Here is a 25,501-nt window from a genome sequence, read left to right as displayed (position 1 = left end):
GACATAAGAACATAGTGGCCGGGTGGTGGTGGCGCACACCTTTAATCTCAGCACTTGGGAGGCAGAGCCAGGTGGATCTCTGCGAGTTCGAGGCCACCCTGGGCTACCAAGTAAGTTCCAGAAAAGGCGCAAAGCTACACAGAGAAACCCTGTCTCGAAAAACCAAAAAAAAAAGCCATAGTATATATATATACGTAGATTTTTTTTTTCCCCTAATATCCCACACCGGACATAGTAAAGCCCCCTTGGACCCTGGGGAATCGATAGCCAAAAGTCAAGTCTGTAATACATAAGAGATTCCAAGGAGACCATGGTAAATGAAGACCACATGAGAATAGGAAGAAACAAAGTGCTAGAGAGGCCCACAGAAATCCACAAAGATACCCCCACAACAGACTGCTGGCAATGGTCGAGAGACAGTCCGAACTGACCTACTCTGGTGATGGGATGGCCAAACACCCTAATTGTCGTGCTAGAAACCTCATCCAACTACTGAGGGATCTGGATGCAGAGATCCATGACTAGGCCCCAGGTGGATCTCTGGGAGTCCAATTAGCGAGAATGAGGAAGGTTTATATGAGCGAGAATTGTTGAGACCAAGGTCGGATAAAGCACAGAGACAAATAGCCAAACGAACGGAAACACATAAAATATGAACCAATGGCTGAGGGGTCACCAACTGGATCAGGCCCTCTGAGTGGGTGAGACAGTTGATTGGCCTGATCTGTTTGGGAGGCATCCAGGCAGTGGGACCGGGTCCTGTGCTCATTGCATGAGTCGGCTGTTTGAAACCTGGGGCCTATGCAGGGTCGCTTGGCTCGGCCTGGGAGGAGGGGACTGGACCTACCTGGACTGAGTCCACCAGGTTGATCTCAGTCTGTGGGGAAGGCTTTGCCCTGGAGGAGATTGGAATGGAGGGCGGGCTGGGGGAAGGTGAGGGGGGGGGCGGGAGGGAGGAGAACAAGGGAATCTGTGGCTGATATGTAGAACTGAATTGTATTGCAAAATAAAAATTTAAAAAAAAAAAAAAAGAGATTCCAGACAGTGATGGCCTTCAGGAGGGAGTTACTCCTGACTTTCTTGGCATTTCTGGCCACCAAGCACTGTGTAATTTCTTTATCTCTTGTTCAAATATGATTTATTATTAGGATTTATCATCTTTTTCTCAAATCTTTTCAGGATATAGTGATGAGCTATCTAGCACTTTCTGGCCTGCCTGTGCCTCCCAAGTGCCAGTATTAAAGGTATGCTTTTACCACCACGCTTTCCTCAGAGAACCCACTGTTGCTGTCTGAATGACTTATCCATAACAAGCTGAAACATTGCTCATAGATCAAACAACTGTCTGATACCATATCACATTTTGTTGAAAAGTATCACCCTTTTCTGATCCCTACATCATTTGAAGTGGAGCTACAAATTGTGGGATTTTCATACCCACACTCAGTTTTCAACAGTGATGCTATTTATTGAATATACCACACTTTGGTTTTATGCCTGAACTCCTGTAAAAAATTAATAAGCCCTCATGTACACTTTACTGTGAGTCCCATTTCCAGAAGATTGGGTGGAGCTGTAAAGATGTTTTATGTCAAGACCCATGTGTTTTTTTTTTAATGAAATCCAGCTATTTACAAACAAGCCACTATTTCTGCAAAATTTTGTTGAACCCCAAACATCCTATTTCTAGGACCCTTTCTGTTAGTTTGACAGAAATCACCTAGAACAAATATTGTAACATGTTCCTTTTACTCAACTAGACTTTGGTTAGTAATGATGGAAAGTCACTGTTCAGGAAGATTGCACCATACAGGAAGTGTCTGAGGCAATATTAACTCCAAGCGTAGTCAAGTGTAACCACAGTGGTGTATGCTTTCGAGAGTTGTGCACATCTGTTTGGGAGCTCCAGCTGCCTCCACAGTGTTTGGACTCTGTTTTTTTAAAAAGTCTGGGGCTGGAGATGGTGGTGCCCACCTTTAATCCCAGGACAGGCACCAAAACTACACAGAGAAACCCAGTCTTGGGAAAAAAAAAAAAGCAACACTTAATCAGACAGGACAGATATATCTATATCTATATCTATCTGTATCTATCTATCTATCTATCTATCTATATATATATATATATAATTTATTTTTTATTTTATGTTCATTGGTGTTTTGCCGGCATGTATATCTGTGTGAGGGTGTCAGAAGCCTTGGAACTGGAGTTACAGACATGTGTGAGCTGGGAATTGAACCTGGGTCCTTTGGAAGAGCAGCCAGTGCTCTTAATTACTGAGCCATCTCTCCAGCCCCAGTAGGACAAATTTTAATCAGAATTATGTAATTGTTTCTTTTATTGAAATTTTCTTCCCCCAACTGCTGCAATACTTTTATCATCCTCATCCACAAACCAAAATATTAATAGGCCATCTTCCTTTAAAATAGAAATGTTTTAGTAGCACCAGTGAGCTGTTGGGTTTGGCCAACTTGTGGTCATATTTGCTGTTTAAATTAATGGAAACAAAACTTGAGAGTCAATATCTGAATCATACTAGCCACACTTGAAATGACCAAGAGCCAGAAATACAAGTGGCTACCACTCTGGACAGCGCTAATAGAACTGGAACATAGCATAGGAAATAACTGATGTTCATTTATCACCTACAACACCACCTGGTACATAGTGTAGACCATGACCAGATGCTTATCGGCCTAAATTAAGCTCTTTATCTGGGTCAGGAAGAAGTATATGAGGGCTGAGGATGTGGCTTAGTTGACAGAGTGCTAGTCTAGCATGCTAGAAAACCTGGATTAAATCCCCCTGCACTACTGAGGCCAGGCATAGGGGTACTGTACTAATCCCAGCATGCAGGAGGTAGGGAAAAGAGGGGCAGGAATCTGAGGTAATCCTTTGTTATAGAGTTTGTGACCCCAAATTAAGTGACCCCAAACAATCTTTGGGTATCTGCATTACAGAAGCAAATACAAATCAGTCATATCTTTTATTTTATTTTTTTATTGCCAGCTTGATACAATACAAATTGTTTTTTTTTTTTTATTTTTTGAGGCAGGGTTTCTCTGTGTAGCTTTGCACCTTTCCTGGAACTCACTTGGTAGCCCAGGCTGGCCTCGAACTCACAGAGATCCACCTGGCTCTGCCTCCCGAGTGCTGGGATTAAAGGCGTGCGCCACCACCGCCCGGCGATACAGTACAAATTCTTATCCTAATAGTGAAATGTTTCACTGAAGCTTGCCCAGTGATTGAGTAAAACCAAAACTTATTATAAGCCACAGTCATCCTAGGGTTCCCCCTGCTATGTAGCCTCCCTGGTTCTCTGGGTTGTAGTTAAAAATCAGTCACATCTTACAGCTGTATGCTTTTGGGTGGAGAAGTCACTGAGTCAGGGTTACTGGGAATTTATCTTCCGGGGACTAGAGTTCAGAGACAAACCACTGATGGGAATCAAGGCGAATGCCTAGCATAAAATTAAGTTTCTTTAGTTATCACATTTTGGCTATACAGAGACTTAGGGACCAGCCTGGACTATGTGAGACCTTGTCCCCCAACACCCTAAATTACATGAAACAGTGAATGCAAATTATGAGTGCTTGAGTATCTCAAAGACTGATCTATAGTTTACTCTGTAATCATATTTAAAATGAGGTCACATAAAAGTATTCTATTTATTTAAATAACTAAATAGATATGGCTCCTTTGTGCACTAGACATATCAAAATGTGTATGGTTTAAATTGGTAAAACAATTGAAATAAGCATGTGAGAGGGTTTTTTATTTTTTAAAATTTTATTTTTATGTGTGTGAGTGTTCTGCCTGCATGTATGTCTGTGCACCATGTGCATGCCTGGGACCTACAAAGGTCAGAAGAAACAGCATGGGCACCAAATGCTCTGATACTGGAGTTACAGTTGTAAGCTGCCATGTGGGTGCTGGAAATCGAACCTGGGTCCTCTGAAAGTGCTCTTAACCACTAAGCCATCTTCCCAGCCCCAGCCCCATAACAGGTATTCTAACAAAAACAAAATGCCTGTTATGAATGTTTTCAAAGTAAAAAGTCCTTTAGGGCCAATGAAATGACTTATTGGGTAGTGGCCCTAACTGCCAGGCCTGACAACCTGGGTTCAAGTCCCACCACCGCAGAGTAGAAGGAGAGAACCGGCCACAAAACTCTCCTCTGGTATCCACACATGTATGTTTGTGCACCGAGTAGAGTAGAACTTCACTGTGTACAAAACCGGTCCCATCTGACTGTCACAACAGCCTTTTATAAAGCAGACCATGCAGATCCCTAGTCTCCATCTGCAGATGAAGTTTAGAAAAGCTTATGGTTTGTTTGTTTGTTGTTGTTTTTTTTTTTTGCTAAATTCTCATCTGCTTTTCACTATATAAATAATTACATATGAATTATTACATGGATAATCTATGCTGATTATACCAGAATTGGAACCCTCCATTTTTCCTCTCTCTCTGGGCAGAACTACTTTCCCAGGAATATACTTTTGTTTCTTTTGTTTTGTTTTGTTTTGTTTTGTTTTGTTTTGTTTTGTTTTTCCGGAGCTGAGGACCAAACCCAGGGCCTTATGCTTGCTAGGCAAGCGCTCTACCACTGAGCTAAATTCCCAACCCTAGGCATATAATTTTTAAGCAACCTATAATTTTTGTAAGCTATTGTCTTTTTATCTCTAGATAAAAATCTTATCTCAATACCTTTTAGTAAAAGGACTTCAATCAATAAACATTTGTTGAAGTATTGGTAAATATATTCATGGTCTTTTTTGAAGTTTTATTTAGTTATTATTGGGTGTTTTTGTTTGTTTGTTTGTTTGTTTGTTTTGGCTTAGTTTGGCTTTTGGTTTTTTAAGGCAGAGTTTCTCTGTGTAGCTCTGGCTGTCTTGGAACTCAATCTGTGTAGACCAGGCTGGCCTTGAACTGAGATCCACCTGTCTCTGCTTCCCAAGTGCTAGGATTCAAGGTGTTTGCCACCACTGCCCAGTTACTATTATTGTTATTTGAGAACAGGGTCTTACTCTGCAACCCACGCTGTCTTGGAGCTCACTCTGTAGCCCAGGCTAGCCTCCATCTTATGGCACTCTTCCTGCCTCTGTCTCCTGAGTGCTAGGGTTACAGATGGGAGTAACCACACTGGGCATGGGCAGTCTTGATAGCATATAAAGTCAACAGTATCAGTCAAAGTTCAATTGACAGAATTCATTTCAGTTGTTTTAAATTAGAAGTAGTGAAGCACTTACAGAATGAAGCATACAGGGTAGAGAGATGGCTCAGCGGTTCAGAGCACTGACTGTTTTTCAAGAGGTCCTGAGTTCAATTCCCAGCAACCACATGGTGGCTCACAACCATCTGTAATGAGATCTGATGGCCTCTTCTTTTTTTTTTTTTTTTTTTTTTTTTTTTTTTGGTTTTTCGAGACAGGGTTTCTCTGTGTAGCTTTGCGCCTTTCCTGGAACTCACTTGGTAGTCCAGGCTGGCCTCGAACTCACAGAGATCCGCCTGGCTCTGCCTCCCGAGTGCTGGGATTAAAGGCGTGCGCCACCACCGCCCGGCCCCTGATGGCCTCTTCTGGTGTGATGAAGACAGAGTACTCATGTACATAAAAATACAAACATAAGCTGGGCAGTGGTGGCACATGCCTTTAATCTCAATACTCGGGAGGCAGATGCGGATAGATCTCTGTGAGTTTGAAGCCAGTCTAGTCTACAGAAAAAGTTCCAGGACAGCCAGAGCTACACAGAGAAACCCTGTGAAGTAAACAAACAAACAAACAAATAAACGTAAATAAATCTTGGAGAATAAAGAATACTTCCTGGAGACTGGGCATGGTGGTACATGACTTTAATCGCATGACTGGTCTACTTAGTGAGTTCCAGAACAGTCAGAGTTATGCAGAGAGACACTGTCTCAAAACAAAACAAAACAAAACAAAACAAAAAACCAAACATAAATAATAGACTAGAATACTGCCGGGTATGGTGGCTCAGTGACTTTACTCCCAGCACTCAGGAGGCAGAGGCAGGTAGATCTCTGTGAGTTCAAGGTCGGTCTTGTCTATATAGTGAGTTCCAGGACAGCCAGAGCTACACAGTGAGACCTGTCTCAAAACAACAACAAAAGGATTGAGTATACTGATGGAGTAACTCTCAAAACCACAGCTCTGAGCTAGAGAAGCAGGAGTGCAGAAACCACAGCTACAGGACCTAGAACACTGGCTGCTGTCGTGGAAGACTCCATGATCAGGGCACTGCAGAATCATACCATGCCATTCAACAGACACGATGGGCACACCGTGAATGCTTTTGATAGTCACAAAGCAGAGACCACAGGAAAAAAAGAAAAAAATGTTCTGCAACCACATCCATCAGCAGAAATACAGAAGCACCGATTGTCCCATGAAGAAAGCAGAAGTCAACAAACAAATTTTACCTACTTATCAGCTTTAGATTACTTCAGCCCTGTGTTGTAGCAAAACAGATAGATTGCCTAATAACCTCCAGATTTCCAACCTCAGTCTTAAAAATTCAACTTTAAAATACATATATATTCAAGAAATATCTAGAAAATAAATGGACTGACTCCACATTTCCATTAACTGCTGTTTACTTACTTTCTGACATTTTGGAGGTGCCAGGAATAACAGTTTGCTACTGAGACAGATTTAATGATTCATTATCCAACTGACATCACTGATGCCTTGTGAAAGAATTAGTTATTTTATTTTATTTTGAGACAGGGTCCCATGTAGCCAATACTGGCCTCAAAGTCACTGTACAGACAAGACTGGTCTTGAATTTCTAATCCTCCTGCCTCCCAAATTGTTGGATTATAGGCATGTGCCACTATGAATTGATTCTTATTCTTAGATGACCCCATGCCTCAACTGTGAATTCATGTCTCCCATCCTGTTGTGGTGCAAGATTCTTCTAGGGATATGACTCCCTATCTAGAGACTCCATTTGCCAGCCTCCCTTGCAGCTAGATATGGCACCTGGCAAAGTTCTGGCCAATGGAATATCTGTATCATTTGTTTGTCCTTCATGTCCTCCATTTCTTCTGTCTTCTAGAATACATATCTGCTGGGAGTTAGCTTCTACCATACACAGCACTGTAAGAGATGACTGAGTAGAAGGACAGAAAGTGTCAGGACAGCCAGGGCTACACAGAGCAACCCTGTATGGAAAAACAAACAAACAAAACAACACAACAAAAATAAATATTTAAAAATATCCCCTAAGTAAAATTACTTTGACAAAGACTATTACTTTTATGTCTCTTTCACTTTATACAGCAGAGCCCTAATAAGCATTAACTTTAACAAAATATGCATCGGCTATAAGGAGTTTCTAAAACCTAGTGTGCCTTTGACCACAGTTTCCAATGCTATGATTTTGTAAGTGGGAAATAATGGGGGGGGGGGCGCGGATTGTAGCTGAGGCATTTGAGCTTTTTGAGTAGACAGTGTGATTTTTGGGGAGATATCTTCACCCTCCTCTCTGTCACCCACTATGAACTATCACGTAAGTAGTGATGGGAGCACAAACACATATCCATTTTCTAAACTTCTTTAAGATACAAACAAGTCAGCGTGGATACAGAGCCTGTGTCTTACCCATCTTTACAGCGATGTCCACCCTGGGCTGCTGCTGAAAATGGGCAACTTAAGCCGGGTACCATGGCTCATGCCCATAATCCCTGCACATGGGAGGTGCAAGAGGACTCCATGAATTCGAGGACAAACTGGGCTATTATCACTCTGGAATACAGAGAAAGAGAGAGAGAGATGTTTAGTCAATGGACAGAGGGGAGGGAGTTCAAGCAGAAACACATAGAGGAACTAAAATGAATGTCCTTAACTTTACAAGGGCAGATGAGGACATAGATTTATGTTGTCATAAAGTTATTATGCTATAATTAGGTCTTGTTTTACTTAGCTGTTCAAAGGCTTTTCTTTTTGCTCTCAGACTGGGCTAGAAATATCCTAAAGGTGGTAAAATATCAAATGTCTGAGGACTCTCAGCTAGAATAGCTAGTGAAATGCACTCTCTAGGAAGGTAAATTTTCTTTTAGATTTATTTATTTTATGTGTGTGGGTTTGCCTGTGTGTATGTATGTTCACTGGTTACATGCCTGTTGCCACAGAGGTCAGAGGAGAGAGCAGGATCCCCTGAAACTCGAGTTATGGACCATTGTGAATCACCATGTGTGTGCTGGGAATCGAACCTGGGTCCTCTGCAAGACCAACAAGCGTTCCCAAACTCTGAGCCATCTCTCCAGCCCCTACTTAGAAGAACTGAAATATAATCCAAACTATTAGAAGAACCATAAACATAGGGGTATTCATATCATTATTGGTGACATGTAAATGTATAGAAGCCATTAGATCAATTGTCTATATATACAAAAAGAGAAGTGTAAGAGCCTTGTGTCAAAAAATATTATTTAATGGAAAAAATTAAAGAATAATTGAATAATTCAAAATTCTCTCTCTCTCTCTCTCTCTCTCTCTCTCTCTCTCTCTCTCTCTCTCTCGTGTGTGTGTGTGTGTGTGTGTGTGTGTGTGTGTGTGTGTGTGTGTGTATAGGCAGTGTGTGCCTGGGTTTCTCGACCTTGGCACACTGACATTGGGGATGAGTTTATTCTTTGCTGCTATGGAGCTGAAATTGTAGACTATTTAGTGGTGTACTTTGCCTTTCCTTCCAACACACTACTTGCTTTTACTGCTTCAGAAATGTCTTCGGATATCTCCAGCTGTCTCAGGGAGCAAAGTCAATTACAGTTGAACACTGCAAGTGTACATTCCATCATCAAAGCTATATCAAATGTGTGCATAAACAGATAAAGCTGGGAGTGATAAGGCAAGAGACAGAACTTGGTCAGGGTGGGCGGGGACCCTGTGCTGGTTGGCTGTGTCCACTTGACACAAACATGGATGTATCTTGGAAGAGGGGATCTTTTTTTTTTTTAATTTATTTTTTTATTTTTTATTTTATTTTACAATATAATTTAATTCTACATATCAGCCACGGATTCCCTTGTTCGCCCCCCCTCCCCTTCCCCCCAGCCCACCCCCCATTCCCATCTCCTCCAGGACAAAGACTCCCCCGAGGATTGAGATCAACCTGGTAGACTCAGTCCAGGCAGATCCGGTCCCCTCCTTCCAGGCTGAGCCAAGCGTCCCTGCATAAGCTCCAGGTTTCAAACAGCCAGCTCATGCACTGAGCACAGGACCCGGTCCCACTGCCTGGATGCCTCCCAAACAGATCAAGCCAATCAACTGTCTCACCTATTCAGAGGGCCTGATCCAGTTGGGGGCCGGAAGAGGGGATCTTAATTGAGAAATATCTCTATAGGATTGGTCTGTAGACAAGTCTGTGGGGCATTTTCTTGACTGATGACTGATGTGGGAGGACCCAGCCCCCTGGGGACAGTGCCACCCTTGGACAGATAGTCCTGGGTGATAGAAGAAAATAAACTGAGCAAGCCAGGAAGAGTGAGCCAATAATCAGCATTCCTCATGGTCTCTGTTCCGTTCCAGCCTCCAGGATGCCGCCTTGAATTCCCGCCCTGACTTTCCTGGATGATGGACTACAAGCTATAAAATGAAATCATCCCTTTCCTCCCCAAGTTGCTTTTGGTCATGGTGTTTATTACAGCATAGAAACCCTAAGACCGACTCTGGAGCAGTGGTTCCAAGAGGCCAGGGACACCAGAAAAGTTCTGGTTCCTGGTTCCTTGTTATCTCTCAGCCTTGTCCAGAAGCTGTATGTGAGACATGACTGAAACTGAGAGTCAGCAGCTGGATAACTCATGGTTGGGCCAAGTGGACTGATCAACTCATCCCCCTTCCCAGGCCTCACCTCATAAATCCTACAAAAAGTCCCCAGAGTAGCAGTTCCTTGGCATCTGACTACTGCAGAGGAGGAAGTATCCCTTCTCTCCCACCTGTGAATTCATAACAAACTCTTTCTAAAACTCACTCTGTGGCCCAGGAACATCATCCCTCTAATTCGCTAGACGAGAGGCCACTGACTCAATGGATATTGTGTGTGACCATGAACGTCTGACACTGACTCCCGAGTTTAACTCCCCTGAGGTGTGAGGAAAGGCCTGCTTCAAACTCAATGACACCTCAAATTTCCCTGCAATCAGGACAAAATTCACAAAAATTAAAAAAAAAATTAGTAAGATGAAGAAGTTAAAGCTTTAGAACATTATCTTTAATATTTTTAAATGAAAATATTAGAAAGGGTTAAAATAAAATTCAAGTACTGCTATGATCACATTTCCAAGGAGCCTAAGAGTATTATATATTTTCACTGCCATAAGAAATTTTGCCGGGTGGTGGTGGCGCATGCCTTTAATCCCAGCACTTGGGAGGCAGAGGCAGGAGGATCTTTGCGAGTTCGAGGCCAGCCTGAGCTACATAGCGAGATCCAGGACAGGCACCAAAACTACACAGAGAAACCCTGTCTCAAAAAAAAAAAAAAAAAAAAAGAAAGAAAGAAATTTTGATCATTCCACCATGATATCAACAAAAGAAACTTGATTTAGAGGATTGCAAAATCATTTTTAAGAAAATTCATAAAACCCATGTGGCGCATGTGACTCAGCTGGAGAAGGGCAAACTGACTCATTTGGACTGAATTCCTCTTTCTGAGCAATACTTTTTGGAGCATCCCCAAATTCAGAATTGCCACAGATTTCTAAGGAAATTCTGTATAGAAAAAAAAATGAATTCTGGATTTTTAATCACTGATACCCAACACTGGATTTGAGTAAGTACATAACATATGTTTGGCATCAACTGGAAACTTACTTAAAACATATTGACAATTCTAATTTTATTTTTAAAAAAGCATTAAGGATTACAGCCTGTAACATTTCAGAACACAGTGTTCATTTTCTCATTTAATGGATGTGAGCTAAAGAAACAAAACTTCTATTATGACTGAACAGAAGCTGAGTCCTATAAGTATATAACACAGAAATAAAGAATGTAGGCTTGGCCCAGTGGTGGTGGCGCACGCCTTTGATCCCAACACTTGGGAGGCAGAGACTGGAGGATCTCTGAGTTCCAGCACAGCCAAGGCTACATAGAGAAAACCTGTCTTGAAAAATAAAAGCAGACAAACAAAAAAGAATGTAGGCTCTAATACTGTAGGAATAAGAAAGTACAAACCCACTGTATAAACTGTGTAAAGTACAAACTCATATAACCATTATGTTCCTTGTTCCATTCAAACACATGATCAACCATTTTCAAAGTCTTCATAATATTATTCTGAGAAGTAGGTACTTAGCCTAAATCTTTTTGGTTTGGTTTGGTTTGGTTTTTTGTTTGTTTGTTTGTTTTTTGGGTTTTCGAGACAGGACAGGGTTTCTCTGTGTAGCTTTGGAGCCTGTCCTGGAACTCACTCTGTAGACCAGGCTGGCCTCAAACTCATGGAGATCCACCTGGCTCTGCCACCTGAGTGCTGGGATCAAAGGCGTGCGACTACCGCCCAGCTTTAGCTTAAATCTTGAGAAGTAGGCTGAATAGTTGGCACACCCACTCCATTCCAGGGCATATATTTGAATCAACGAACAAGCACATGGGTGTGTGATACTTGTTATGCCTTGAGGCTTAGGAATTTGGCAGCTGAGAAGGAAGGGAAAAGAGAGGTTATAAGCAAATCTGGGGCTGGGTAGAACACTTCCTTAGCAAACATAAGGTTGTAGCTTCAATCCTCAGTATTAATCAAATAAATCTGAAGAGGGCTGGGGATATAGCTCAGTTTGTATACAATTTGTCTAGCATCAATGAAGCCCTCCTTGGGTTCAGTTCCCGAATTACACAAACTGGATGTGATGGTACACATCTGTCATCCCAGTAAGAGGAATATCAGAAGTCCAAGGTCATGTTTGGCTGCTCAGTGAGGTTTTTTTTTTTTGTTTGTTTTGTTTTGTTTTGTTTTGTTTGTTTTTTAGAGACAGGGTTTCTCTGTGTAGCTTTGCGCCTTTCCTGGAACTCACTTGGTAGCCCAGGCTGGCCTCGAACTCACAGAGATCCGCCTGCCTCTGCCTCCCGAGTGCTGGGATTAAAGGCATGTGCCACCACCGCCCGGCTTGCTCAGTGAGTTTGAGACCAGCCTGGAGTTACAGTCTTTCCTTGATGTGGTGTGTCTGATAAGTTTTTGGGCCTGGTTCTTCTGATATGCCCATGTGCCCCTACAGTCACAATTGACCCCATTAAACCTAAAGGATGGCTCCCTTTCTAGCCCCAGGAATAAGTCATGTGTCAGTCTGTGCCCGATAGATGGTTCCGTTTAAAATGGAGCCTTCCAAAGCAATGAATAGTTTGAAAAGAAAACAAACAGAAACCAGCTTTACACAATGTAGAGTAACAGCATAGCCTGATCTCAACAGAGGTTCTGGGGAAGGTCCAGTGGGGTGGGGGTGGGGTCTGTTGTTTCAGGACTGTGATAGGCAAAGTGATGACCACAGTGTCTCTGGCATATCTTCAGGAGACTGATAAAGCTCAGGGACATGAGCAGATTTGTTCCCCCGCAGAGCACACAAGAAGCCATCTTGCCAGTTACCCAGTAGAGATCCAGGGAAGGGACATTCCTGAAGGCTTTTAGGTAGGCATTTCTCTTCTGTGGGACTTTTTAGGTTCTTATGTGTTGACTAAGTGTGGTAATGGGCAGATCACATCTGCTTCACCAAAAAAAATCTCACTAATCCCCAGCTCAAGATTCCATACGGTTTTGTAGTTGGGTTTGTTTTATTTGTTTGTTTTTGATTTTGGTTTTTTTGTTTTGTTTTTAATTCTTTTGCTCTTTTGGGGACCCAACACCCAGCTCCTAAATAAATACACAGAGACTGATTCTTTCTTATGAATGCCTGGCCTTAGCTTGGCTTATTTCTAGCCAGCTTAAATTATCCCGTCTACCTTTTGCCTCAGGGATTTTATCTTTCTCTATTCTATATATTTTTCTTTCCTTCTTATTCCATGGCTGGCTGGCTGACCCCTGAAGTCCTCCTATCCTTCTCCTTTTCCCTCTCCCCTCTTTTTATTCTTTCTGTCCACCAGCCCTGCCTATTTCTCCTGCCTAGCTATTGGCCATACAGCTCTTTATTAGACCAATCAGGTGTTTTAGGCAGATCACAGTAACGCAGCTTCATAGAGTTAAACAAACGCAACATAAAAGAATGTAACACATCTTTGCATCATTAAACAAATATTCCACACCATAAACAAATGTAATACATCTTTAATACTCCACAGCACGGCTTGCATACCTTGAAAAGAATTTTCAGAAAAGTTGGCTATAAATGCAATGTTATTGGAAGTAAACTATAAATCAACCCCCTATTTTATTTTATAAATAAGCAGACATTATTAAATTATTTTCTAGTGGACAGGATATTTCCATAAATTGGATTAAAAGATTTTGATAATGGAGCCAGGAGGTGGTGGCACATGCCTTTGATCCCAGCACTCAGAAGACAGAGCCAGGCAGATCTCTGTGAGTTCGAGGCCCCCCCTGGGCTACAGAGCAAGTTCCAGGAAAATCGCAAAGCTACACAGAGAAACCCTGTCTTGAAAAACCAAAAAAAAAAAAAAAGATTTTGATAATGAAGGGCATTCAGATGAAGGCTGGCTATTCAAACCAACAGCAACAAATTTCCTATTTCCAAATTATCTCTCCACTAGCCACTGCCATCTCCGAGCTCCCAGAATGTTCCTTCTTTGTCAGTGTTGGGGTTTGAACCAGGGTCTTGCACTTGCCAGGCCAGTGTTCTACCACTGAGCTACATCCTCAGCCCTACAGCTATTATTATATTTTTAAGCTCATATTTATAAAGCATGAAGAGCAAACCTACACTGGCACCATTTCTCCAAGTTACTATGATCATCACTCCAGATTAAAATTTGCATCAAACTACATAGAATAAATTCATGTGTTCTTTCTGAAAGTTCAGAATGTCTTGTATTGAATGACGCAATCTGTTAGTGACTATGCTAGCCAGTGTTAGGATGAAATTCTAGTTCATCCTTAGTAATGAATTTAGAATAGGTAACTCTTTTTTTTCCTTTCTTTCTTTCATTGTTTTTAAAAAACAATCTGTTCCCCTTTCCCTGACAAAAGAAGTCCTTTCCTGTGAGGAACCCAAGTCACGCACCCCAGTTGGGGCCGAACTCCCCGCTACCCCCCAACCCTAAGACAATCTTTATAAGAGTGGGCAAGTGGCCCAGTCAATACAACAGCCCCCACTTCCCTAGCTACATTGATTTCTTCAGAGACACATGTGTGAGCCAGCAGGGCAGATCTGCATCCACCCCAGATGCTCCTTGTCAGTCAGTGAGAAGACTGCAATCTCAGGGCTGGCTCAGCCGCAGAGGTAAACCCCTGAGGGAGCTGGGAGAGGCTCTCAGAGCTGGGAGGTAAGAAGAGCTCTGAGGTTGTCCTGAGCCTCTGGGACCCCTTAGGTCTGAAACCTGATCCCTACTGATCCCTCTCTCATTTATTTTCCCACCGTCACCTGCCCAAAAACAGTGAGCTCAACTGCTCCAACCCATTTCCACAGCTCAGCAGCATGTTTCAAAACTTAAAGCCCAAACAAAGCAAAACACTGCTTTTTCCCCATTTGGCGTTTCTACCAGGTCAGTAGTGGTGTCATTGAAGTAACTAGTAAGACAATAAGAGAGCACATGACTTATTACTTTTGTCCATTTTGATCAAAGTTCGGGAGAAAGACAGCAGCTTAGAGGTACTGACAATCACTCTCAAACCTACAGCATTTAAAACTAAATAAAAATTATATATATTTGGGTTTTTTTGAGACGGGTTTCTCTGTGTAACAGCCCTGGCTGTCATGGAACTCGTTCTGTAGACCAGGCTGGCCTGGAACTCAGAGAGATCTGCCTGCCTCTGCCTCCAGAGTGCTGGGATGAAAGGCGTGCACCACCATGCCTAGCAATATTTTTTATTTATTCTTTGAAATTTTGATACTTGTGTACAATATATTTTGTACTTACCCAGCCCTCCCTACAATTTATCTCTAACTCCCTCCAGGGCCCACTGACACATCTCATGCTAAGTCTTCATGTTCTTTTTATTGTCATCATTATTATTATTATCATTATTAATAGTACCCTGAGTCTAGTTTGTACTGAATGTACTAACGCGTGGGAGTAACATCCACAGGGATATGGGTAACCTTCCCACAGCTCCATCCCCAAAGAAAAAGTGACTTACACTCTCGCAGCAGCCATCGACTGCCAATCAATTCTTCGCTGGGAACGGAGCTTCAGAAGCCCCTCCCCATCCATGCTGGGATTTTGGATGGTTTGATCTTGGATAGGTCTTGTGCAGACAACCCCAGCTGCTGTGTGTTAATGCGTACATTATCCAGGTCAGAACCAGAAACTAGCTTTCCACAGCTCTCTTCCCCATTGCCACCTTCCATAGTTTTCCATCCACACTTCTGCTGTGTCCCCTGGATGGGGAGAAGTGAATACAGATGTCCCCCCTATGGCTGAGCACTCACTGTCTTGTACTGTCAGGACGGTGGCCGGTTACGTGTCTCTACACATCGCAAAAAGAAGCTTCTCCGACAAGGTTGAGAACATCACCATCCATGGGTATACACGGAAATATTGAGGAGGTAATTTGACGACAAGACTAACCTAAAGAGTATTTTCCTCATGATGTTACATCTGCAGATAACTTGGCACGACTGTTGGATGACGTGAGCGGTCTGAGCGTATGTAACAGAGGAGAGGCTACACTGGGATGATCAGCAGGTTGTTTATTCAATACAGTTGTGTTGGTGAGTGTGTGTGTGTGTCCATGGAGGCCAGAAGAGGACCTCAAATCCCCTGGAGCTGGAGTTAACAGGCAGTTGTGAACCACTTGATTGATTGCGCGGTCACGCCATCAGCGCATGCACGTCCAGCTCCCTAAGCCCACCTGCGCATGTGCATGGGAATCCTTAAAAAAGCCGGACACAGATTTCTCCTCTCTCTTCTCTGTTCTTTCCTCCCTCCTCTCTCCCTCTCTCCCTCTCTCGCTCTCTCCTCTCTGCACGTGCTTCTTCCCCAGGCCTGGTCCTTTTGTTCCCCCCCTCCCACTTCCTCCTAATAAAGCTCTTAATACTGGGCTTTGTAGTGCCTCTGACCTTTCCTTGCACAGTAACCAGCGCCACTTATTATTTTTAAAACAACTCAGCCTCCAGAGGGTGGTCTTCTGGCCAGGCGACTGAGAGACCCAGATGGAACCATAGTATGTAATGTTGTAACCTTTGTGGTATATCAAAATGTTGTGTCTACTCAGGGCCACAGGAGTAACTTAGATTTTTTTTTTTTCTCAAGACAAGGTTTCTCCGTGTAGTTTTGGTGCTTGTCCTGGATCTCACTCTGTAGACCAGGCTGGCCTCGAACTCACAGAGATCCTCCTGGCTCTGCTGCCTGAATGCTGGAATTAAAGGCGTGTGCCACCACCGCCTGGCCTTTTTTTTAAGACAGGGTTTCTCTGTGTAGTCCTGGCTATCCTGGAGCTTACTCTGTAGACCAGGCTTGCCTCAAACTCAAAGAGATCCACCTGCCTTTGCCTCTGCCTCTTGAGTACTGGGATTAAAGGTGTGCACCACCACACACTTAGCCCAGATGCTTCTTTTTTTTTTTTAAACCAGGAAGTAAAGTTCTTCCATAATAGGCTTCAACAAAGCCCTGTTATCTCCACATTTTCATATGGTGGAAAGGAAAAGCTGGTGTTTACCTTGCTAGTGTGGTCAGGGCAACAAGAAGCAGGGCCCATTCTCAGTGGCCTCCAAAGTTACTAATTCCTATCTTGATACCGAGCAATAACTTCCTGTGAAACTGATCAGCGGAGTTAGTCCCGCGATAACCCACGATGTCGTATCAGCTAAGATCATGCTTAAGGACAGACGACAAAAACCTAGACTACTGTGGTTTAAATACTTAGCGGTTTATTTTTGCTGCACAAGACGAGCATGGGGAAGGCAGCTGCAGGATTTGGTTGAATGTTCTAATTACGGCAGCGTGGCATTCCTGAGAGTTTCTTGCTCTCCCCCTCAGGGTGCAGGATGACTCCTGTGTGTTCAGGAGTCACATCCTGTTGGCAGCTACAGAGGGAAAGAGGAAGCCAGACTGAGTACTATCTATATCTGTCCCCACAGTGTCACCTTAGAGCTGCAGACATGTTACCCGGACTGCCATTTGTCTGGGGATCTATGCCAGGGCAAGCTGCTCTTACAGTCACGGGACAGACGCTCAAGGACATCGTCAAGATGGCCCTGAGGCAGTAGGAAGGGATCCAGGCGGTGTTCAAGATTCTTGGTTGCTATCTTCTGAGAAAGATGCCCTCTAAGAGCACCCGTTCCCTCCTCTCTGGGTCCAGGGGTCCTGTACCACCACTGATAGACACGCTAGATTTGTCCATTCACTCTGCACGGGGTTTCTGCACACAATGCTGTGTCCCAGTGTAAGTGCCTGACTGCCCTTTCCAAATCACTGCCAAGCCAGTCTCTCCAGAGCTTCCCTGAGGCCGGCCTGCCTGTCACTCTGACTGTGGCCCCCATGAGCCTTCCTGAGTCTCTGAGCATGCACCAGGCTAAGCACCCAGTTAAAGACTTCACAAGTACGCACCTCATGTAATCCTTATGGCAGCTTTTCTTTTGCTGTGCTAAAACACCATGACCAAGGCAGCGTACAGAAGGAAGAGTTTATTTGGGGTTTCGGGTTCTAGAGAGTTGGCACCCATGATGTCAGAGCAGAGGTGGAAGGGTGCAGGCAGTAGGCGCAGGAGCTGAGCGCACACAGCTCAAACCCTCAGCAGGAAACAGAGAGCACACGTGGAATGACACGAATCTTTTGAAACCTCAGAGCCCACCCCCAGTGACACACCTCCTCCAACAAAGCCACACCTCCTAATCCTTCCCAAACAGTTCCACCGACTAGGGACCGAATACTCAAACATGTGAGCCGATGGGGGCCATTCTCATTCAAACCACCACAGCAGCCCTAGCAAGTAGACAGCAGAGGGAAGCAAGGACTTCTCAGAGATCTGTTCCCCTCTTCTCTAGGTAGAGCTGAGAGGCTGGGACAACCAGAAGTGGACAGAGACTCCATCAGCTTGTACTAAAATGAGCCTTCTTTTCATACAAGACTGTCACTGGCCATGCTAGGGAGAAGCTGAGGACCAGCAGCCCTGCTTTCGCCTTCTTGCCCTGGTCCCTAGCAGCACACACAGTCCTTTAAAATTGGTTCCATTCATTTGTGTTTGTTTGTTTTTAACAATTACTCATCATTAATTGTCCCTAACCTACAAGCTACAGAATAGGTGTTTCAAGGCATGCAATAGTGTGTGTGTGTGTGTGTATGTGTGTGTGTGTGTGTGTGTGTGTGTGTGTGTTGGAGCCTGGAGACATTAGATCTCCTTGGAGCTGGAGTTAAAGGCGATTGTGAGCTCTCCGATGTGGGTGTTGGGAATCAAACTCGGCTCCTCTGTAAGAGCAGTACATGCTTTTAACCACTAAGTTATCTCTTTAGCCCCTCAAAGCGTTTTTGAAAACAATAAGCCTCTTTTGTGGCTCTATCCCCAAAAACTTATGTAAATATCTCTTAAAGCTAAGGATAACTTGCATTTGGATTGGCAGTTTGTTATTTAAAAGAATGTCAGTCATGACCAAAGACATAGAAAGTAAATATGAAAAAATGAAGAGGGTTGACTTGTTAGGGTGATAGAATTATGGGTGAATTCTCCCTGCATGATGTTGATTTTGAATTGGTGATTGGTGTCTGGTCTTTGGTTCGGTTTGGGTTTTTTGTTTGTATGTTTCCTTGCCTAAGGAAAAAGGTTACAGGCAGATATGGTAGTGCACTTTTTTTTTTTTTTTTTTTGGTTTTTTTAGACAGGGTTTCTCTGTGTAGCTTTGCGCCTTTCCTGGAACTCACTTGGTAGCCCAGGCTGGCCTCAAACTCACAGAGATCCGCCTGGCTCTGCCTCCCGAGTGCTGGGATTAAAGGCGTGCGCCAGCACCGCCAGGCTGGTAGTGCACACTTTTAATCCTGACATGCAGAAAGTAGAGAAAGGCAGATCTCTGTGAGCTCAAGGCCAGCCTGGTCTACATAGAGAGTTCCAGGCCAACCAGGGCTACACAATGAGTCCTTGTCTGAGTGGAAGAAAGAAAGAAAGAAAGAAAGAAAGAAAGAAAGAAAGAAAGAAAGAAAGAAAGAAAGAAAAGAACAGTGGTAGTTAGAACCAGATATTCTTACAATACAAGTAACAGGAATCTATTTGAGCTAACTCAAGCTCCACCTCCATGCAGAAAGGGAATTTCAGAACACAAGGGGATAAAAATACAAGAATGTCACAGGGGACAAGGGAAAGATGTAACTCTAGGCATCAAGGAGGACCAGAAATTCCAGGTATGGTGGCGTATGCCTTGAATCCCAGCACTCAGGAGACAAAGACAGGCAGATCTCTGTGAATTGCAGGCCAGCCTGGTCTACAATGAGTTCCAGCCAGCCTGGATTCCATAGGAACTGGACATCCACGGGAAGCAGTGTTAAATGCCCAGAATTCACATGGAATAGATAGTACCTTTGTAATTAAGAGCTCACATGCCCTCTTTATCTCCCTCTCCTCCCTCTGTCCCTGGTTCTCTCCCTCAAGGCCTCTCACCTCTTTTTCACATAGTCTTCCTCATGTTTGACTTCTCCCTATCTCAAGTCCACACCCTCCTCTCTGTATGCAGACGGCCTGATGGCTGCCCCCAAGCTTGCACATTTATTTGTTCTAGGTGGTCCCAAGTTCCAACTGTTAGGAGACAGAACCTCTTTAATCTTGCGGCTGCTTCCAATCTAACCCACATATCCAGTCAGGCAGTCACGTAGCATTAAAGAGACTGCAGGATGCACTCCGGAGGCAGTTCTTAGATAAGGAAGCCTGATGTCTCGGCAGATTCCTAAGTGCGTACACAGTGCTTCAGATTAGATTAGAACCTAGATCTTCCCGCCTGGAAGCCAGTGTTCTAAACTCCCTGTTGTTGGAGGGTGGGGGGAAGGAAACTCTACACCCCCTAATTTCTTCATTTAAACATCATCACTAACAGTGCGTTTGTGATACTTCATTTATTAAACTGGATAGTGAGTCATAACAGTCTATAGTTTGGGTATATTTCTCGCTCTCTGTCTCTCTCTCTCTGGTCTCTCTCTGTCTCTGTTTCTCTGTCTCTCTGTCTCTGTCTCTGTCTCTGTCTCTGTCTCTCTCTCTCTCTCTCTGGGCCTGAGGATGGAATCTAGGGCCCTGCACTAGCTAGGTAAACCCTCTACCACTCAGCTATATCTCTAGTTCTTCATATCTTAATTATTTCATAATTTAAAAATGAAAGTATCGCAGAACTTTAAAATTTTAGAAGAAACTTTAAATAGTGATGAAAACTTTTCATCTCTAATAACATGGGAGCCTCTGTCCAGAGTAACTCTCAGTAAAGAACAATTTAAAAATCCCCATGATTGGAACAGGGTTTTGAACACATACACATCTGGCCTGCCTGGGGTACAAAGGAAATTCCTGTGGGGATGGAGTCATAAACAACCAGAGAAATAACGGGTAAGTGTGTAGCTTAGGGCGTCTGCTGGTCCCTGGTGACCCAGCACTTGAACCTTGATACTCCTGGATCGATGAAAGGAGAAAAGCTTGAGTGTTTCCAAGATGGGTCTTCAAAGCAGAGACGATCCCCAGGGCTGTGGGTCTGGCCTGTGTAGCATGATTGAAGCCCCTAGTTCAATCCCCAGGACAAAACCAAACAACAGACAATACACAACAATGACAAAAGCAGAAATCTCTACCCACAGCTAGAATGCTGTAATAAAGATGTCTCACTAAGGCTGGGAATGGTGCTCAGTAGTAGAGTATTAGTAGTGCTTGCCCTTGATGATGCTTGCCCTTCACACACAGGAGGCCCTGGATTCTACCCCTAGCACTACAAAACAAGATACCACTAAATGGATTATTATGGTCTGGATTTGAAATGTTCCCCATGGGTGTATGTGTTGAAGGTTTGGTGCCAAGGTCACTGAATACTCTGAGAAGATATCCTTGTCCTTATCCTTAATTCCTGTGTCCTCTCTCTCCCCCCTCCACCCTCTCCCTCTCCTCCCCACTCTCTCTTTCCTGGGCATGATCAGATGATCAATTCTGCTCCACACCACATGATTCAATATATTCACACTACCTACAGGGCCTGAAACCCCTCAATCTAAAAATTTAGCCTAAGTGGACCTAGACTAGCCACTTCCAACATGTGGCAAATACAAGTTATTTTTGATGGCTACACTTTAAATCCAGGCTTAAAAATTCCCACAATCAGCCAGGAGTCACAGCCCAGGCTTTTAATCTCAGCTACCTGGGGAACTGAAGCTCGAGGATAGCAAGTTCAAGGCCAGCCTGTGCTACAGGGTGAGTTCATGGCCAGCCTAGGCAACTTTGTGAAACCTGCTCTCAAAATAAAAGTGAAAAAGATGGTGATGGGATGGCCAAACACCCTGATTGTCGTGCTAGAAACCTCATCCAACTACTGAGGGATCTGGATGCAGAGATCCATGGCTAGGCCCCGGGTGGATCTCTGGGAGTCCAATTGGCGAGAATGAGGAGGGTTTGTATGAGTGAGAATTGTTGAGACCAAGGTTGGATAAAGCACAGGGACAAATAGCCAAACGAACGGAAACACATGAACTATGAACCAATGGCCACCAACTGGATGGGGCCCTCTGAATGGGTGAGACAGTTGATTGGCTTGATCTGTTTGGGAGGCATCCAGGCAGTGGGACTGGGTCCTGTGCTCATTGCATGAGTCGCTGTTTGAAACCTGGGGCCTATGCAGGATCGCTTGGCTCGGCCTGGGAGGAGGGGACTGGACCTGCCTGGACTGAGTCTACCAGGTTGATCTCAGTCTGTGGGGAAGGCTTTGCCCTGGAGGAAATGGGAATTGGGGGTGGGCTGGGGGGAAGGTGAGGGGGGCCGGAGAGGGGAGAACAAGGGAATCCATGGCTGATATGTAGAACTGAATTGTATTGCAAAATAAAAATAAAACAATTAAAAGAAAAAAAAAGTGAAAAAGAACACTGGGGCTCTAGCTCGAAGGTAGAGCCCTGACATATGCACAAAGCCCTAGGTGCCATCCCAAGCATAAAAAGAAAAAACAAAACAAAAAACAAAAGGAGAGAGAAACTGACCACAGTGTTCCAAGGAACACTGTCCCATAATCAAAACACACAAGACACGTGAGGGAAGAAAATTCCACATGACACTTATTACAAGCAACCAACAGTAAAACCAGCCTCTTAAAAAGTTTGGTATTTAGCCAGCTGGGGATGGTGCACAGCTTTAATCCCAGCAGTCTGGAAGCAGAGGCAAGTAGATCTCTGTGAGTTCGAGGCCAGCCTGGCCTGCAGAGCCAGTTCCAGGACAGCCAAGGCTACACAGAGAAACCCTGTCTCAAAAACAAACAAAAAACCAACCAAACAACAACAAAAGAGTTTGTAACTTATTGATTCATAAGTATGTAAAAATGCTTACCATTGAAAATATGAACCAAAGAACATAAAAACTGACAGTGTAGATTAGAACAAATTCAATGAAGATGAAAACATTTTATTATATAGTAGGAATCTAAGGGGCTTGTTAGCAAGCTAAAACATAGATGAAAAGAGAAACACTAAGCCAGAAGAGATGGAGCTATTGTTCAAAGCACAGGACAAAGAGAAAAAGGAATATTTCAAAATCATCTCCGATACTGGGTGGTGGTGGTTCACACCTTTGATCCTAGCACTCTGGAGGCAGAGGCAGATGGGTCTCTGTGAGTTCGAGGTCAGCCTGGTCTACAGAGCAAGTTCCAGGACAGCCAGGACTGTTAACACAAAGAAACCCTGTCTCGAAACTTCCCCCCACAAAATCATCAGGAGAGGAAAACCAAAACAAAATAATTACCCGCCCCCCAACTTTCAAGCTATTGGACATTGCACTAGCAGGCATACCCAGCCCAATCAGACAACAAAGAAGGATCCCAATACTAGAGTAAAAGTGTTGTTATTGGCAAATGGTAGATGATAGACTGATCTATAGGTCAGTTATTGGAATAATTTGGTTAGGCTGCTGCATATAAGAATCCATTCTCGCCGGGCGGTGGTGGCGCACGCCTTTAATCCCAGCACTCGGGAGGCAGAGCCAGCGGGATCTCTATTAGTTCGAGGCCAGCCTGGGCTACAGAGTGAGTTCCAGAAAAGGTGCAAAGCTACACAGAGAAACCCTGTCTCGAAAAACCAAAAGAAAAAAAAAAAAAGAATTAATTCTCAAAGAGCAATGTTTCTGTAAAGTGTAAGAAATAAAATTGATGGTTAAAATACCACTTAAAACAACAATGAGAAGAACAGAGTGTCTAGAAATCAATCCAGGGAACATTCTGTGCCAGCCGGAAGCAGAATAGATAAAGTATGATACTGTACTGTAATTATCACAAACTTGGCATTTCGAAGCAGCACAAGCTTATCTGCCATCGTGGATGTCAGAGTCTGAAGGATTTATTTTATGGGCTAAAATCAAACTGATGTAGATACAGTCCTTCTCAAAACTCAAGGAAAATGTCCTCCCCCTCCCTCCCTCCCTCCTGCCTTCCTTCCCCATTCCTTCCTTTTGTTTTTCATCGTTTACTTGTTTTTTTTTTTTTTTTTAAATCAGTAGTGTTTGTCCGTGGGACACGATTGAGTTGGAGGTCAGCTTCCTTAGCAGCCTACCTGTAGCTGAACACCGTGGTGCCCAAATAGGTGATGTCTTTCTCCCTGGTGAGTTCTACAGCTAGGTCTACAGGCCCATGCTTTGCCCCCCACCCCCTCCAAGGGAGCTGAGGACCGAACTCAGGGCCTTGCGCTTGCTAAGCCCTCTACCACTGAGCTAAATCCCCAACCCCACTTGTTTGTTTTTGAGACAAGGTCTTGATCCACAGCCCTGGTTGGTCTGGAACTCACTGTATAACCAGGTTGACCTTGAATGTGTAGCAAACTTCCTGCCTCTACCTCTATAAATGGCTGAATTTGCACCAATTATGGATTCTCAGGAACAAAACTTTTGGTCTTGGCTCAAGGTTTTCTGAGTACCCAGTTTACAGTGATAACAAATGCAGTCAACTTCCTGTGCAAGACAATGCATGTTTTAAGGCATTCCTCATCCTATACAAATTGTAATAAACAGAAAGCAATACTTAAGGAAAACCAAACATAGTATCCAGTTGTCATCAAGGTGCTCTTCAGCTCGGAGAATCTCCTTGAGCACAAAATGATCCAACCAGACAGGACATAGTGTCTTTTGTGGATGATGAACTTTTGTGGACTAAAGAGCAGTTGCAACTCCATTGAGAGGACTCTGTGTTACCGAGATGTTTGACTGTCTCCTTGAAGTCAGCAGGGTTTTTACAGTCCTGGGCTGGGAACCACCATATTTCTAGCTGGTGAGCCTCTATTTTGTGACCTGGTAAGTGTGCAAGTGTAAGTGATCTCGTTTCCATAGCGCCTTCTGAAGGGATACTAATTGAGAAAGCTATGTAAAGCATTGATATAATTAATATTTATCAACAAAAATCAGGAGTCAAATATTGGGGTAAGAACCTGAAAGATCAGAGAACAAGGAGCAGCCACAGTTGCTTCCTACCTCTTCTGTTCCTCCTTCCAAAGGGGCCAAGATTCTCTCTAGTCCTGCCTTACCACTTCCTGTCTCCTCTTTCTACAATCCTCCAAACCTCTATGGTCAGCTAGTGGCTAGCTCTGCCTTCTGACTCCAAGCAAGCTTTATTTGTCAGAACACAATCAAAATATCGAACAACAGCTGGTACATCACCCCTTAAGAATCTAGGGAAACAGCCGGGCGGTGGTGGCGCACGCCTTTAATCCCAGCACTCTCGGGAGGCAGAGCCAGGTGGATCTCTGTGAGTTCAAGGCCAGCCTGGTCTACAAAGCGAGTTCCAGGAAAGGCGCAAAGCTACACAGAGAAACCCTGTCTCGAAAAACCAAAAAAAAAAAAAAAGAACCCAAGACCACCAGGCCAAAGATGGCACCAACCACAATGCACAATGGACTGGGCCCTCCCGCACTGATCACTAATTAAGAAAATGCCTTACTGCTGGATCTCATGGATGCATTTCCTCAACTGAGGCTCCTTCCTCTCTGATGACTCTAGCTTGTGTCAAGTTGCCACAAAACCAGCCAGTGCAGTATTTGATGAAAAGACTCCTATTTAATAGTTCTTGCAGTAGTGAAGCTCTGGTTATCTCTCTTAATAATGCTAGTTGTTGGTCTCACCATTATTTCCTGTGAACCTGCCGGTCTCTCTCCATCTGTTTGTTACAATACTTAGATTTTTTCCCCCCTTGTTTTTTTTTTTTTTTTTTTTTTTTGAGACAGGGTTTCTCTTGTATCCCTGGCTGT

This window comes from Peromyscus eremicus, chromosome 22 (assembly GCF_949786415.1).
Source record: "Peromyscus eremicus chromosome 22, PerEre_H2_v1, whole genome shotgun sequence".
In the NCBI taxonomy this organism is placed as follows: Eukaryota; Metazoa; Chordata; class Mammalia; order Rodentia; family Cricetidae; genus Peromyscus; species Peromyscus eremicus.
Note: the sequence above shows the minus strand (reverse complement) of the source record.